Source organism: Mobula hypostoma, chromosome 12 (assembly GCF_963921235.1).
Source record: "Mobula hypostoma chromosome 12, sMobHyp1.1, whole genome shotgun sequence".
NCBI classification, from domain to species: Eukaryota; Metazoa; Chordata; class Chondrichthyes; order Myliobatiformes; family Myliobatidae; genus Mobula; species Mobula hypostoma.
The window spans coordinates 66,832,035-66,850,036 of NC_086108.1; the positions used below are offsets into that span (position 1 = coordinate 66,832,035).

Consider the following 18,002-nt stretch of genomic DNA (forward strand, 5'->3'; position numbering starts at 1 on the left):
CCAATATAGGAACCCTGTACCCATCCAGAGCCAAAAATAAACCCCCACTGAATGACAGCTCCAAAGTCATCTTTGGCTACGTTCAGCTAATGAAGTTCAACACTTTATATCCCTTCACTGGATGAATACTAGCAGACACCTAGAGAACTATAGATGGCCAAGGCAAAGGAACCATCAAACAACAATACAAGACACCCTCTATAAGGTCCTACTCATTCTGAAAAATCTTTTGTCATGCAGAATCTTCCTGACAACAAACATCTGCAGCCCTATCACTGCAACCACCCTGAAAAGTTGTGGCAGATTTGACGTACAGCCATTTTCAGTGAGATCAGCGTGAGAATTATAGTGACTGAGCAGTGTTGAAGAGAAGTGGACTAGTTGCAAAGCCCTGAATTGCTTCAGTATCCAAGTGCCAACACGATGAATTGGGGCATTGCTACAATAGCTGAGACTGGTGACTCAATGAGAGGCTGGCCATACAATACCTTTTGATCTGTCTTTTGTTTGAGAGCAGTTTGGAATCTTGCCAAGATCAACATGCTAGCTTTATAGTGTACTCATCAATGGGAAGATCTATGTCTTTGGTAGTTAGACAATAATAAAATAAAATCTAGCCAAGGAACTTCTGGAGGATGGGCAGGAATCCTTTTTCACTTGCATTTACCCTTGTGGAAACACTCCACATGGCTTAGAAAAATATCCAATCAATGCAGTGGCAATGATCCCCAGAGTGCACTGAGCACCAGTTATTCCCTTGCAGAGCCAGTTGACTTCCTTCCTCCCGATTCAGAGTTGACCAGAGTGCTAATTTGATGCCCACAACTAGTTTGAGCTGCAAAGTGGCTCAGATTTCAGTGAGTCATCTCGATTCTCCACTAACTGATCACCCACTGGACAGCTGCAGCAGGTCAGTGCATTAGTGGTCAAGCAAGGTGCAATTCCTGACTTCTGGCCCCTTGGTTTCTGAGAGGAGAATTAGTAGTGCTTGGGATTTGTCTCACAGGCAGGAGGAACCAAATCTGCGTCAGGCCTCACTTGAAAGCTTCAGTCCATACTGGCTAACATTTTTACTTTTAGTTTCCATGGTAAGGTCAGATATCTAACTACAATTCAAATACAGAAACTTAGTTTTTCAAATAAATTTCATATGGCTAATGTCCCAATTTAAATAGCGTTGATACTTACTATTGTTCTCTTCCTAGATATAGTGGATTAAGTTATGGGTCTGGTTTAAAAAAAGTTACCAAGGCCTCTATTGACAATTTTTGCACTTGTATGTGAAACATCCTGCAATAATTCAGCATACATTAATATAGAGTTTCAGAAAATCTACTCTGGCAATGAGAGGGCTTGCTTCCTGGAACTTTCACTGTTCTGAAGCATTTAAATGTTGATTTTTTTTGTTTGCCCTTTCAGCCCTAACTAAAAGTTCCTGACTTTCCAGCTGCAAGCTTCAAAGGCCCTCCCAAGCTGTGTCTGAACTCACTCTCAGAGGGCAGTTGAGTGTATGGATGGCAATAGAGTCTGTGATTCATACTCAATAATTCTCGCTGGAAGTCATGCAGTGTTCCACCACAGCAGCCAAGTGAATCAGCTTGGAATAAGTTCAGCTTTATTCAACCTCATGAAGTCACTATTCTATGTAACATCAAAAGAAACTATAAAAAAATGTACTTTTCAGTTTTCTCTTAAAATATTTGACAGGCCCTTTCTTCCAAGAAACACTGTTGTAATAGTATCAGTGACCTCTTCTTAATAAACTACAAACACTAATCCAGCCCATAGATCAGCAATCACTATGGTAATATCCAAGCTTACAAACCAAACAACCAAGTTATTTAAGATGTTTCATTCACAGAAAATGACAAATTGTTGGCAATAAATTTGTAAAAAAAAACAGAATCAGGTTTATTATCACTAATAATATATCATGAAATTTGTTATTTTGCAGCAACAGTACAGTGCAATACATTAAAAGGAACTAAAAGTTACAAAAAGTATATAAAAAAATAACTAGTGCAAAAAGAGAACAAATAGTGAGGTAGTATTCATGGACTAAGAAATCTCATTAGCACTTTTAAAAGTTTTTTACCCTAATTGAAAATGGTAAGGGGTTAAAGTAGCATCTTTGAAACTTTGGACAATTAAATGGGATATAAATGTTGAAGTAGTTAATAATTATGGGAACATTAATTAAGAAAAATCATCATTTAATACTTAATTAATTGAAGGACTGAAAATACTCACCTGCTAACCTCTAGCATATTCCAAGGGATATCATGGCAACTGGTTCTCTGATTTTCCAAGCTGGAATAACCCAAATTCAATATCAGAACTATCTATTCTATTAGTCTATTCATAGAAACATAGAAAACCTACGACACAATACAGGCCCTTCGGCCCACAAAGTTGTGCCGAACATGTCCCTACATTAGAAATTACTAGGCTTACACATATCCCTCTATTTTTCTAAGCTCCATGTACCTATCCAAAAGTCTCTTAAAAGACCCTATTGTATCCGCCTCCACCACCGTTGCCGGCAACCCATTCCACGCACTTATCACTCTCTGAGTAAAAACTTACCCCTGACATCTCCTCTGTACCTACCTCCCAACACCTTAAACCTGTGCCCTCTTGTGGCAGCCATTTCAGCCCTGGGAAAAAGCCTCTGACTATCCACACAATCAATGCCTCTTACCATCTTATACGCCTCTATCAGGTCACCTCTCATCCTCCATCACTCCAAGGAGAAAAGGCCAAGTTCACTCAACCTGTTTTCATAAGGCATGCTCCCCAATCCAGGCAACATTCTTGTAAATCTCCTCCATCACTCCAAGGAGAAAAGGCCAAGTTCACTCAACCTGTTTTCATAAGGCATGCTCCCCAATCCAGGCAACATTCTTGTAAATCTCCTCTGAACACTTTCTATAGTTTCCACATCCTTCCTGTAGTGAGGTGAACAGAACTGAGCACAGTACTCCAAGTGGGATCTGACCAGGGTCCTATATGGCTGCAACATTACCTCTCAGCTCCTAAATTCAATTTAACGATTGATGAATTCCTTCTTAATCACAGAGTCAACCTGTGTAGTTGCTTAGAGTGTCCTACGGATTCAGACCCTGAGATCCCTCTGATCCTCCACACTGCCAAGAGTCTTACCATTAATACTATATTCTGTCAATATATTTGACCTACCAAAATGAACCGCTTCACACTTATCTGGGTTGAACTCCATCTGCCACTTCTCAGCCCAGTTTTGCATCCTATCAATGTCCCACTGTAACCTCTGACAGCCCTCCACACTATCCATAACACCCCCAACCTTTGTGTCATCAGCAAACTTAGTAACCCATCCCTCCACTTCCTCATCTAGGTCATTTATAAAAATCACGAAGCGTAAGGGTCCCAGAACAGATCCCTGAAGCACACCACTGGTCACCGACCTCCATGCAGAATTTGACCTGTCTACAACCATTCTCTGCCTTCTGTGGGCAAGCCATTTCTGGATCCACAAAGCAATGTTCCCTTGGATCCCATGCCTCCTTACTTTCTCAATAAGCCTTGCATGGGGAACCTTATCAAATGCCTTGCTGAAATCCATATACACTACATCTACTGCTCTCCTTTCATCAATCTGTTTAGTCACATCCTCATAATGGAGAATTACTCAGTAAAGCAGAATCTCTGTAGTATTCCTACTGTGCAATAATCTCCATTATCTTTCTGCTGAACTATATTTAGGATCTGTAAAGAGAATATTTATCCAGAACAGCTCCTGATTTCAACAAATGTACTCAGCAAGGTTACAGTAAGTTTTTCAAACACACAGCATCAGTGGAATTTGATGTTTCACATTAGGGACTCGTCCTTGGAACATTGAACAGCATTGGAACTGGCCCTTCAGTCTGTGCCAGCCATGATACCAATATAAACTGCACATCTACCTGCAGGTGGTCTATATACTTATATATATTCCTCAACTATACATATGTCTGTCTAAATGCCTCTTGAACATTATGCACCTGAAGATGAAAGATAAGCTTTATTTGTTACATGTACATTGAAACATAGAGTGAAATGCATTGCTTACGACAACACACTCAGAGGATTCTGCTTGGGGCAGCCCACAAATATCACCATGCTTCCAGGATGAACAACTACCACTATCTGTTTAAAAACAAAACTTCCCACATCAGTCTCCTTTAATCTTTCCCCCTCTCATGTAATATCAATGACCTCTACTATTTAACCTTTCTACCCTGGGGGAAAAAGACTGATTATCAAAAATATTTATGAATCTCATACTTCTGCTTATATGCTTTTATCAGGTCATCTCTCAGCCACTGACACTCCAGTGAAAACAACCCAAGTTTGTCCAACCTTTCCAGAGTCTCCATACCTTTCCTTTAATGGGACAACTAGAATTACAGACAATGCTCATTATGTGGCCTAACCAAACTTTTGTAACACTGCAATCTTGCTTCCTTACATTTATACTCAACCTGCTGACCAATAAAGGCGAGTATACTGTGTGCTTTCTTTACAACTCTATCTACGTGTGTTGGTACTTTCAGGGAGTAATTGACTTGCACCCCAAGATTCTTTTGTACATCAATGCTCCTAAGGGTTCTGCCATTGACTGTATACTTTCCACTTACATTTCACCTCCCAAAGTGCAATACTTGTCAGGTGGGAGGAGGAGATGTCAGCGCGACGCGCGTGCACAACTCTCCAGTGGAAATGATATTGTTTCTGTTAAATAGGGATCGTGGACAATTCTGATTTCATGGAGACAGACGTGAAAGCACAAAGGAACATCTGGAGAAATTTCTGGAACGCAGGTTCGCTGCCGCTGTTACTGGGCGATTGAGAATCTTCCGGAGGAAAGGCCCCAATATTCCCAGCTTTGCCTGCTGCTGGCCACCGAGGCTGAGGTCAAATCGTTCCAATAGAGATGGTGCTCAGAACTTGGTGTCGGCGGGCTGATCGGAGGCTTGGCGTTTTCGGACGACTCAGAGTCGAACTGTGGTCCGGCATGGTAGGCAGAGTTTTCTTCCTTCTCCCGTCTGCGTGAGATGTGGGACATTCAAAAGACTTTGAACTTTTTTATTGTGCCATGGCCTGTTCTTCATCAAATTATGGTATTGTTGCACTGTCGTAACTATATGTTATAATTATGTGGTTTTTGTTAGTTTTTCAGTCTTGGTCTGTCCTATGTTTTTCTGATATCACACTGCAGGAATATTGTATCATTTCTTAATGCATGCATTACTAAATGACAATAAAAGAGAACTGTGTGTCCCCATAATCTAATCTAATAATCTAATCTAACTAAACTCCACATGCCATATCTATCTCTGCCCATGCTTCCAGATGAATCCCTTGACAACTTTTCTTATTATCCACAACTCTACCAATTTTTGTGTCATCTACAAACTTACTTATCAGCTGAACTATATTTTCATCCAGACAATTTCTATGTATCACAAACAACAGGGCTGCAAACAGTGATCCTTGTGGAACGCCAGTGGTCACAGACCACCAGTCTGAGATGCACCTCTCCACCATTACCCTCTGCAACACATACAAAACGCCATAGGAACTTAACAGACCAGGCAGCATTGGCCCAAAACATCAACTGTTTACTCTTTTCCATCAGCCTACTATGTGCACCAATAATGTGAGGCTCACTATTCTATATTTTCAAAGTTTGTACATTTATTATCAAATTGTATATATATGTCACCATATACTACCCTGAGATTCATTTCTTCTCGACCTGCACAGTAAATACACAGAAACACAATAGAATCAATGAAGAAATTACACACAAAGACAGACAAGCAACCAACGTGCAAAAGATGTCAAATGTGCAAACACAAAAAATTACTATAAACAACAATAAATTAATAAATAACAATAAATTAAATTAATAACATTGAGAACATCAATTTAGAATCCTTGAAAGTAAGTCCATAGGTTCAGGAGCCTGATGATTGAGGGATAATAACTGTTCCTGAACCTGCTGCTGTTGGACCCAAGGCCCCTGTACCTCCTTCCTGATGGCAGCAGTGAGAAGACAGCATGGCCTGGATGGTGGGGTAAGTTTTCCCTGTGATGGACTGGGCTGTTTCTATTACTTTTTGTAGGCTTTTCCGTTCAAGGGCTTTGGTGTCTCCATACCGGACCATGATGCAACTAGACAGAATACTCTACATTGTGCATCTGTAGAAGTTCGTCAAAGTTTTAGGAGACAACTTCTAAGAAAGTAGAGGCATTGCTGTGTTTTCTTTGTATTGGCACTTATGTGTTAATCCCAGGCTAGATCCTCTGAAATAATAATACTGAGGAATTTAAATTACTGACCCTATCCTCCTCTGATCCCCTGATGACTCGCTCATGGACCTCTGGTTTCCTCCTCCTGTAGTCAATAATCAATTCTTTGCTTTTCCTGATGTGTCTGTACTCCTTCTTATACAGAGGAACAACACTGCTATCGTCCAGTCCTCCAGACCTCACCTGTTGCTGAAGAGGGAACAAAGGTTTCTGTCAAGGCCACAGGAATCTCATCTCTTGGCCTCTCTCATTAACCTTGGATGGATCCCATCATATCCTGGGGACTTATCTGTATTAGTGCTCTTCAAGAGGACCAACAAGGTTGAGTTTTCAAAGCAGAACCACAGAGGAGAAATGATAAAAACCCATATGGAGATAGGTGATACAAAGCGTGAGTGCAGACTGTTACTCAGAAAGATTAGAGGAAAATTCAGGAGAAGATTTCACCCAAAACTTACTTGGTACTAGATGGATGATGAAGTCAGAAACCCTTATCACATTTAAGCAGTACCTGGATAAGCACCTGAAGAGCACCAGTACTGTATAGATCTACAGTACCTGTAACAGTATGAACTGCACTTTTTCCCTTACCTGCTGAGACAAGATTCAAGGAACTATAGGGAAGGAGGAAATACAAAGGCTTCCATTTTCAGATTGGCTGTTCATGAATACAGTTCTCTGCATTAAATTAAGTTAGTGTTGAAACAATGCCCCCCCCCCCCCCGCTTCTTTAAATCCTAGCAGAAAGAGATGCAAGGTAAAGAGAGAACTACATATTTAGGAAAAGTGTTTACCCAAGATTATAAATAGGAGACCAGCTCTCCTGAAAGGCACTTTCTAAGTATAGCCACCTTCCGAGAATGTATTCTTTCCTTCTTGAGCTGGGCTTTTCTCAGACTAAGCCCATGTCTAAACTGGAGAGAAACAGCCTTTCTGAGAACACATAGGACATAACAACCCATCAAACTGTTACTGGAATTGTTGGCGCCAGTGCAAACTTCCCTAAATTTTCTTACTGTAGCTGTGCCTCTCAGCAAGAGGTTGAACTAAGGCTTTCAACTCTAATAAACCAGACTCAAAATAAAGCAGTGTGACAGCATTCGACATCTTCACCATTTCAAACTGACCAAATGCATTTTCTCCAGAAGCTGTCATGCACAGTTCTGCATCACTACTCTTCATGTTAAAAACAAGTCCCAATTTTAAAGAATCTTGACCGGAGCATGCAGGATTTTAAAAAACTTTATGTTGTTATTTCCTGTTAACATTAAATGATCAAAACTATGAGTAACTATAATGCAGCAATAAAATAATATTATCTAAAAGACAAATAACTCTATAAACTGCTATGAAAATATGAGGTGGGGTGGTGACACAGCATACAGTGCAGAAAGAGGCCAACACATTATAAAATGCTGGAGGAACTCAGCAGGACAGTCAGCAATTCGGGAAATTAATAAACTGCTGATGTTTTGGGCTGAGACCATTTATCTGGACGAGAAAGGAAGTGGGAATATACCAGAATGCCCCTTGCTGTCATACAGCCACCTTTCCCCTCTCTTTCCCCTCCCCTCAAGTATTTTTGGAACTCCACTTTTGGTGAATATGTCTGTATTCACCAACCTGTTAGGTAGCCCAGGGTCACTTAAATTGCAGGTTAATTTGCAACTCTTACAACTCTTACCATTGAAGGGATGGGTCTATGTAGAGCATATGGGTTTGTTTTAATTCATACAAAATACATTACTTCTAATTTACCATCTGATCACCCTAAAGTCAAGTCAAATGAAGTTTATTGTCATTTAACTACATACATGTATATAACGTATATAGAAACAAAACATTTCTTTGAACAAGAGAGAAAACACATAACACATGATAACTCATGAAAGTGAGGATAAAATCTACAGATGAATCTCACATAAATAATAAACTAAAGTGAATTAGTATTAAATAGAATGGATTAACCAGTGACACATCGACTACAATGCGGCCAGGAGTTCAGAAGCCTAAGGGCCTGGGGGAAGAAAGTATTTCTCATCCTGAGCATTCTTGTTTTTATGCATCGTAGTTTCCAATGCTCGACTGCTCCCATACCAGACGGAGATGCAATTTGTCAGGATGTTCTCAATGGTGTATCCTGTAAAACACAGTTAGGAAGCGGGGGGGAGGCCTCGCTTGCCTCAATCTTCTTGGGAAGTGGAGTCACTGCTGTGCCTTCTTGCCAGCTTGACCAGCTGAGGTCATCAGTGATGTGAACTCTCAGAAACTTAGTGCACTCTCTACAGAGGAGCCATGTATTCGCAAAGGGGGATGGTCTGTCTGCACCTTCCTGAAGTCCACAATGATGTCCTCAGTCTTCTCCATGTTCAGTTTTAGGTTGTTCTTCTCACACCAATCCACCAACCCTAACTCTTCCTCTCTATACTCTGTCTCATCATCATTCTTCATAAGGCCAACCACTGCTGCATCATCTGCAAACTTGATGACACAGTTTGAGCTGGATCCCGTGACACAGGTATGCGTCAGCAATGTCAACAGCAGCGGGCTGAGCATATAGCCTTGGGGAGCGCCAGTGCTTAGCGTAATGGGACAAGACATGTTGCTGCCCACATGTACTGACTGTGTCCTTTCTGTTAAGAAGTCCAGTATCCAATTGCAGAGGGAGGTGTTGAGACCCAGCGAGGACAGGTTACTGCTTCTGCAGTAAGATGGTGTAGAACACTGAACTGAAGTCTATAAACAGCAGTCTGGCATATGAAAGCCCATTTTCTAGGTGGGACAGGACAGAGTGGAGGGCAGAGGCTATTGCATTGCCAGTGGATCGATTTGAGTGACAGCAAACTGCAAAGGGTCTAGTGTCACCAGGTGAAAGGCTTTAATGAGCACCATGACCAGCCGCTCAAAGCATTTCATAATGGTCGATGTTAATGCCACTGGACAATAGTCATTTAGGCAGAATACTGTCGTCTTCCATGTTACTGGAATGATGGTTACCACCTTGAAAACAGAAGGGGACAATGGATTGTTCCAGAGAGATGCTGAAAATATCCATCAGCTAGGCTGCTTAGTCTTTCAGAACCCGACCTGGTGTGTTATCAGGTCCCGCAGCTTTGTGCGGGTTGACTCTGGCCAGGGTCTGAGCTCTAGTGGTAAACTACATCATCAATGAAATGATCATCTGTCATTTTATCTTTAAAATAGTTGTCTCTCGATCCATAAAACCACACAACATAGGAGCATTCAGCCCATCGAGTATGCTCTGCCATTCCATCAGGGCTGATTCATTACCCCCTCAAGCCCATTAAGAACATATAACATAGAGCATAGAAGTTTACAGCACATTATAGGCCCTTCGGCCCACAGCGTTGTGCTGACCATGTAAACTACTCTAGAAACTACCTAGAATTTCCCTACCACATAGCCCTCTATTTTTCTCAGCTTCATGTACCTACCTAAGAGTCCCTTAAAAGACTCTATTGTATCTGCTTCTACCACCATCACTGGCAGTGCATTCCACGCACCCGCCACTCTCCGTGTGAAAAACTTACTCCTGACATCCCCTTCCCCCCCGCCCCCGGGTACCTACTTCTAAGCACCTTAAAACTATGCCCCCTTGTGTTAGCCATTTCAGCCCTGGGAAAAAGCCTCTGGCTATCCACACAATTAATGCCTCTCATCATCTTATACACCTCTCATCCTCCGTTGCTCCAAAAAGAGAAAAGCCCAAGTTCACTGAACTATTCTCATAAGGCATGCTCTGCAATCCAGGCAACATCCTTGTAAATACCCTCTGCACTCTCTCTACATTATCGACATCCTTCCTATAGTGAAGTGACCAGAACTGAACACAGTACTCCAAGTGGGGTCTAACTAAGGTCTTATACAGCTGTAACATTACTTCATGACTCTTGAACTCAATCCTATGGTTGATGAAGGCCAACACACCATATGCTTTCTTAACAACACTGTCAACCTGCACAGCAGCTTTGAGTGTCCTATGGACATGGACCCTAAGATCTCTCTGATCCTCCACACTGCCAAGAGTCTTACCATTAATATTATATTCTGTCTTCAACTTTGACCTACCAAAATGAACAACTTCACACTTATCAGGGTTGAACTCCATCTGCCACTTCTTACCCCAGTTCTGCATCTTATTGATATCCCTCTGTAACCTCTGACAACCCTCCAGACTATCCACAACACCCCAACCTTTGTGTCATCAGCAAACTTACTAACCCACCCTTCTACTTCTTCTTCCAAGTCATTTATAAAAATCACAAAGAGGAGGGGCCCCAGAACAGATCCCAGTGGAACACCACCTGTCACCGACCTCCATGAAGAATACAAACTATCTATAACCACCCCTTGCCTTCTGTGGGCAAGCCAATTCTGGATCCACAGTGCAAGGACTCCTTGGATCCCATGCCTCCTTACTTTCTGAAGGATCCTTGCATGGGGAACCTTATCAAATGCTTTTCAGAAATACATATACACAACATCCACTGCTCTACCTTCATCAGCGTGTTTTGTTACATCCTCAAACAATTCAATTGGCCCGTAAAGCACGGCCTACCCTTGACAGAGCCATGTTGACTATCCCGAATCAGATTATGTGTCTCCAATTGCTCATTAATCCTGCCTCTCAGGATCTTCTCTAACAACTTGCCCACCACTGAAGTAAGACTCACTGGTCTATAATTTCCTGGGTTATCTCTGCTCCCTTTCTTCAACAAGGGAAGAACATTTTCAACCCTCCAATCCTCTGGTACTTCTCCCATCCCTATTTTTGATGCAAAGATCATGCCAGAGACTCAATAATCTCCTCCCCTCTGTAGCCTGGGGTATATCTCATCTGGACCCAGCAACTTATTTAAGTGTTTTTCAAAAGCTCCAGCACATCCTCTTTCTTAATGTCTATATGTTCAAATGTTTCAGTTTGCTGTAAGTCATCCCCACAATTGCCAAGTTCCTTTGCCCTGGTGAATACTGAAATAAAGTATGCAATAAGTACCTCTGCTACCTCCTCCAACTCCATGTACACTTTTCCACTTTCACACCTGATTAGTCGCTTTGCTCTTTACATACTTGTAGAATGCCTTGGGGTTTTCCTTAATCCTGCTCACCAATGCCTTCTCATGGCCTATTCTAGCTCTCCTAATTTCATTCTTAAACTCCTTCCTGGCAACTTTGAAATTTTTTAACAGTACCTAGTTTCTTGAACCTTTCATAAGCTGTTCTTTTCTTAACTAGATTTTCTACATGCTTTGTACACCATGGTTCTTTTACCCTACCATCCTTTCCCTACCTCAATGGAACATACCTATGAGGAATGCCAAACAAATGTTCGCAGAACATTTGCCATAATTCTGCCGTGCATTTCCCAGAGAACGTCCGCTCCCAATTTTTGCTCCTAAGTCTCTGCCTAATACCATCCCATTTCTCCCTCCTCCAATTAAATATTTTTCCAAATTATCTGCTCCTATCCCTCTCCAGCGCTATGATAAAAGAGATACAGTTGTGATCACTACCTCCAAAATGCTCTCCCATTGAGAGATCTGACACCTGACCAGGTTCATTTCTCAATACCAGATCAAGTTCAGCCTCTCCTCCAGTTGGCTTACCTACATATTGCATCAGGAAACCTTCCTGAACACACTTAACAAACTCCACCTCATCCAAACCCCTTGCTCTAAGAAGATGCCAGTAGATATTCTCCTGCCTTCTCTCCTTAACCTTTGATGCCCTGACTAATCAGGAACCTATCAACTTCCACTTTAAATGTACCCAATGACTTGGCCTTCACAGCTGTCTGTGACAATGCCTTCCACAGATTCACTATCCTCGGGTCCTAGATTCACCCACTATAGGGCACATTATCTCCACATCCACTCTATCTATTCTGACCAATGTCTTATAATACCTCAGCATTACATCCTTGCTTTTATATTCTAAGTCTGTTGAAATGAATGCTAACATTGCATTTGCCTTCTTTACCACCAACTCCACCTGCAAGTTAACCTTTGGGGAATCCGGCATGAGGATTCCCAAGCCCCTTTGCACATTTGATATTTGATGTTTCTCCTCAGTTAGAAGATTATCTATGCCTTTATTCCTTCTGCTAAAGTGCATAACCATACCCTTCCCTACACTATATTCTACATGCCACTACTTTGACGAGTCTCCCATTCTAAGTTCTTCTGCAGACTTACTGCTTTCTCAGCACTACCTGCCCCTCCACCTCTCTTTGTATTGTCCACAAACTTGGCCAAGAAGCCTTCAATTCCACCATCAAAATCATTGACATATAACATGAAAAGAAACGGTCCCAACACCGACTCCTGTGGAACATCACTAGTCACTGGCAGCCAACCAGAAAAGGCCAGATTATTTCCTTCAAAGTGATCCTTTCATTCGTCAATTGGGGCATCCGAATGATTTAAGAACAAGAAAACTATTTGATAGTGCTGTAGTCATCTTTAAAAGATGGATCTGACTGCCAATTTCAAATTTTGTTTTGGTTAATTTTATCCCAGTTTGCTTGTCTCCACTGTTGTCTCTTTGCTGCTGCGTGCCTCAGGGGGCATCCATACCAGAGGCACTCAATCTTAATGTCATGCTAATGGTTCCACCTGTATGGAAAGGTGGATTCCATACAAACCCAATCAACTATATAATCAAGGAAACAAAGAGAAACCCTGCCTGTCCCCTAATCAAATCTGTTTTTTTCCCCAGTTTTCTCAATGTCATTAAAGGAATTGAAACAAAAATTGCAGAGCAAAAAGGCATTACTTCAAGCTTTGACATAGCTCAATAAGGAAATGCACTGTCTAGCGGATAAGAAAGAACTGTACTCGGTCCTTTCATGTGCTGAACTAATGAATGTCAGAGGTACTGGGCTCAGTATTCCTGGCAGGAGAAAGAAAAAGTAATCAGTCATGCTTTCCCTTGTCTTGATCCGCATTGTGTAGTGTCCTTGCAGAAATAAACCGGGCTTAGTGTGGACGAATCCCCTCCCAACCCACTTCCTCTGACGTGGTTAGTTTGCATTTAGTACTTCTCACTGTCTAAACTCACCAATAAAATATGTTCAATTACCAAGTTACCAGACAGTTTGTAGACCTGAAACACTGTATAAAACGCTAGTTGAAACAGAGAAAGAAAAGTCCAGCAGGGGAAAATGACAGAGCAATCCAATTTTTCTAAAACAAAACATTGATTGAATGGTGACGTACATCGAGTAAACTACAGTACATAGCTAGAATAAAATTAGTATTCCTGTCAGTCACACTCAGCAGAAAGATTTACTGGTCATATTTTAAAATTGCATTTAATGCCTTTAAGCAACAATAAAATGACAGTAACAGATACATTAGTGACAGCTTCCGCACCATGGCCCAGAATCTCCAGTCAGTGGAGAAGAAATGGTGCTCACCACTGACTTTGAAGCAGTTGTACAAAGATTCCCCTTTCTGATCTCCTTTGCTGTCAGCTTAGTGGAACTCTTGGTGCCTAGCACCTGTCATCTTATTATCTGTTCTGTTTGGGGAGCCAATCTCATTAAAGAATGCTCATCTGCTACGGGAATCAAACAGCACAATTTTAAAATTTAAAGAATATGGATTATCATATTGACACTGTGATAATAACACATAATGAGTAAGAAGCAAAATATCAGTTGTTATTTTAATATCCTTTATATTCTGAAGAATTTTTTTGAAAAAACATGACTTAAACTGAGGTTAAAATTTGAGATTAGGGCTAGAAAGATTGCTTGAAATACCATTATGACTTCTCCAAACAAAATTTAAGATTTCCTGTGTAGTTCAGAGCGAAATTAGCTTAGAAACATGTCATTTCTAGTGATATCCCTTGGTTCCAGAAAATATAGCTTCAAACTGCACAGTCCTTAGACATGTTCCATGGCAACTTTGAAGTATCTTTTTTACATGTTGTAATAATGGTAGTTTGCCCTCAATAATCCTGCAACATATAGGTCAACATAGCCTGGATAGCTCCATATACTTCTACTGTCTTGATCATGGAATAAGAGATGATGATAGTGGACAAGGATAGCATCAATGTGTCAGCACAGTGGTTTTTTCTATCATATCTCAAAATTATGAGAGGCATAGACAGACACATATATCATTTTCCCAGGATTGAAATGTCTAAGACTTTTAAGGTGAGGGGGAGTTCAAAGGAGATGTACAGAACAAGTTTTTTTACGTAAAGAGTTGAGGGTGCCTGGAATGCACTGCTGGGTATGATGGTGGAAGCAAATACAATAGAGGCATTTACCAGGCTCTCAGATAGGTACCTGAGTACACTGACAATGGAGGGAAATGGAGCATGTGGAGGCAGAAGGGATTAGTGCAACTAGGCATCATTAGCTTAATTATTCTGGCATGATATTGTGGGCCAAAGGGATCTGTTTCTGTAGGATACTCTTCTATATTCTAGACTCATTTCAGGTTGTGCTGCTTCATACACCCGTGTTGAGCACGTCGATTTCATCAACTTTGCCTCAAACTTCCACCCTGCCCTTAAATTCACTTGGTTCACTTCTGACACCTTTCTCCCCTTTCTCAATCTGTCTCCATCTCTGGGGACAACTGTCTACTGACATCTTTTATAAACCTACTGATTTCTAGGAGTATTTTGACTATACCTCCTTCCATCCGGTCTCCTATAAAAATGCTATTCCCTTTTCTCCATCCCATTGTCTTCGCAGCATCTGTTCCCAGGAAGAGGCTTTCCTTTCCAGGACATCAGAGATGTCCTCTTTCTTCAAAGAACAGGGTTTTCCTTTCTCTAAAATTGATGCTGCCCTCACCACGTCTCCTCCATTTCCCAGACAAACGTACTCACCCCTTCTTCTCAACACCTTAAAAGGGATATGACCTCATCTACCACCCCATGAATCTCCGTACACAACACATCATTCTCCACAACTTCAACCATCTTTAACGGGATCCTCCACCAACACATCTTTACTTCCTCCCTCACTCTCCCCTTTCTGCAGGGATTGCACTCTCTGTGATTGGACTGTCCATTCATCCCTCCCCACTAATCTCTCTCCTGGCACGTATCCCTGTGAGAGGAATGCTACACTGCCCATTGACCTCTATTCAGGGTGACAAACAGTCTTTCCAGACGTGGCAAAACAATCACCTGTGAATCTGCTGGGATTTGTGTATTGTACCCAGTGCTCCCGATATGGCCTCCTTTACATTGGTGATACCCGATGCAGGTTGGGGGGACCGCTTTGCTGAGCATCTCCGCTCCATCTGCCAAAAGAGAAATTTCATGGTGGCCAACCGTTTTAAATCTTGTCCCCATATCCGTTCTGACATGTCGGTCTACGGCCTTCATTTCTGCCGCAATGAGCCTACTCTCAGGATGGAGAAGCAACACCTCATATTCCGTTTAGGTAGCTTCCAATATGATGGCATGAATATCAATTTCTCCTTCCAGTACTTTTCTTATCTTTTTTTCTTTTTTCTCCCCCTTCCCTCTTCTTCTATTCTCCACTCTGCCCTATCCTCACCTGCCCATCAATTCTCCCTAGCGCCCCTCCTACCTCCCTTTTTCCCACAATCCACTCTCCTCTCCTATCAGATCCCTTCTTCTCCAGCTTTTCACCTTGCCACCCACCAGGCTCCACCGTTTAGCATGTCTCTCTCCCCTCCCCACCTTTTTTTACTGGTGCCTTTCCCCTTCCTTTCTGGTCCTGATGAAGGGTCTCAGCCTGAAACGTTGACTGTTTATTTATTTTCATAGATGCTGCCTGACCTGCTGAGTTCCTCCAGCATTTTGTGTGTGTTGCTCTGGATTTCCAGCATCTATAGAATCTCTTGTGTTTAACATCTAGAGGTGGATGGATTACTTCATTATATACATGTTCAAAATGGAGTAGAGAGACTGGGACAGTTTTCTTTAAATAGAAGGATGAGAGGAGATTTGATAGAAGTATATATATGAGGTGTCCAGATCAAATGGATAGTGAGAAGCTGTTCCCTAACAGTGGAGAGGTTACAGACTTGAGGGCACGGGTATAAAACAGAGAATTTAGAGCAATGTGCGGCCTCAGTGTGCAGTTGGATCTTGGAATCAACTGCCTGCACATGTGGAGGAGACAGATTCCATGGTGGCTGTCAAGAACAAGATGGATAAATATACAGTGAGGAAAGGTTTGCAGTGACTAGGGTTGGAAGTAGTGAGGTGCTCTGGTAGAGAGCCAAATAGCCTCTGGTATTGTAAACATTCTAGGATTCTAGTGAAGAAAAACATTGCACTCTGTGTACCCTCAAGCAGTTGTGTTATTGCAGCTCTTGACATTGAAAATAATTGTTCAATGAGGTGGGGTAAATTATGTAAATTTTAAAAATTCAGTTCTTCATCAATTAATCACAGTACAAATCCAACAGTATTCTAGAGGGTCAGAAAGCTGGTAAAAACATGATATTCAAAACACTGGATTTTTTTGAAAATTGAAATATGACAGATATGATCATAAAATAGGCCCCAAACCAACATTTTCCATTAAGTACTTTTGAAACAATTTCTGAAGCTGAAGGGGAGGTGAGGAAAATGTCAGTGGAATATGATTTACTGAGCAAATATTTTTTTATTTCTTAAGCCTTCAAAGTTGCTGGAAGAAACTGGCAGGAGAACTTTCTTCAGAAATAGAGAGAATTCAGGTTCTGTTGCAATGAGTTTACATGAAACAGTAGTTGAAATACAAGCTCAGAGGAAGACATTCTTCTTGTGCCACAAAGACTAAACAGTCACAAGCACCTATTCACAAGCTTTCTGCATCTCAGCCACAACTTCCTTCTACTCTTTTTAAAGAGAAAATCTTTGTTGGTTAATTTAAGTTCATGAGCAGGGAGCCGGAGATGATTTCAGAAATTTGGAAGCTCAGTGAAAACCTTGGAAATGTGATCAGTACAGTTTGCTGAACCAAACATCTGGACATCCAACAGAAACAATCATTTTATAATTACAGGCAACAAAATATCATATTCCCATTATCAAACTGATTATGGAGAGAAAAAAATCTTATCTTGTTTTCAACTAATGACAAATAAAGAAACTTTTTCCACAGTCTTCAAAGAATTTGAGGCATACTCCTAAATGGGAGCTGACAGCAAGCACAAAAGCCAGCATGCAATGCCAGAGCATTCTGTAACCTAATCAGAAACCATGCTGGTTTAGCCAGGCTCCACTAACTCATGTAACGTTTGTTAGGCTGTTGTCCAATTTCTCTGAAACCCAGTAAATAGTACTCAAAAACAGCAAATTTTTGAGATTCATTTGAGCCAGCTTCACATTGGTGTCACTACTGAAAATGGTGAGCTCACATTAAAAGGCATAGTATCCATATTAACAGCCTAGGATTTACAAACACTTGCTTCACTGAGTTTGACTGAAATTAACCAAAAGTTTATGATATAATTCCTAGTAGTTTAAGAAAATGCAAACTGATCTTACGGTCTTCTAAATTTAGTAATTTCTTCTACTCTTGATAATAAACTTGCAATTAATTGATATAAATCTTGTGGAATAATCTGAATCCAAGGCCCCACCCCCACCACCTCCATTTTAACTGACCCTTTCTCTGCAGTTCTTTTGACAAGATTGAAAATGCCAACAAA

At 41.2% G+C, this 18,002-nt stretch overlaps 1 protein-coding gene across 1 annotated transcript in view; it reads right to left on the reverse strand.

Annotated features, from left to right (window-relative positions):
• The window catches only part of trabd2b (TraB domain containing 2B), a 430,972-nt gene that overhangs the window by 221,144 nt on the left and 191,826 nt on the right, over nt 1-18,002 (reverse strand). The gene's annotated exons all lie outside the window — the stretch shown is intronic.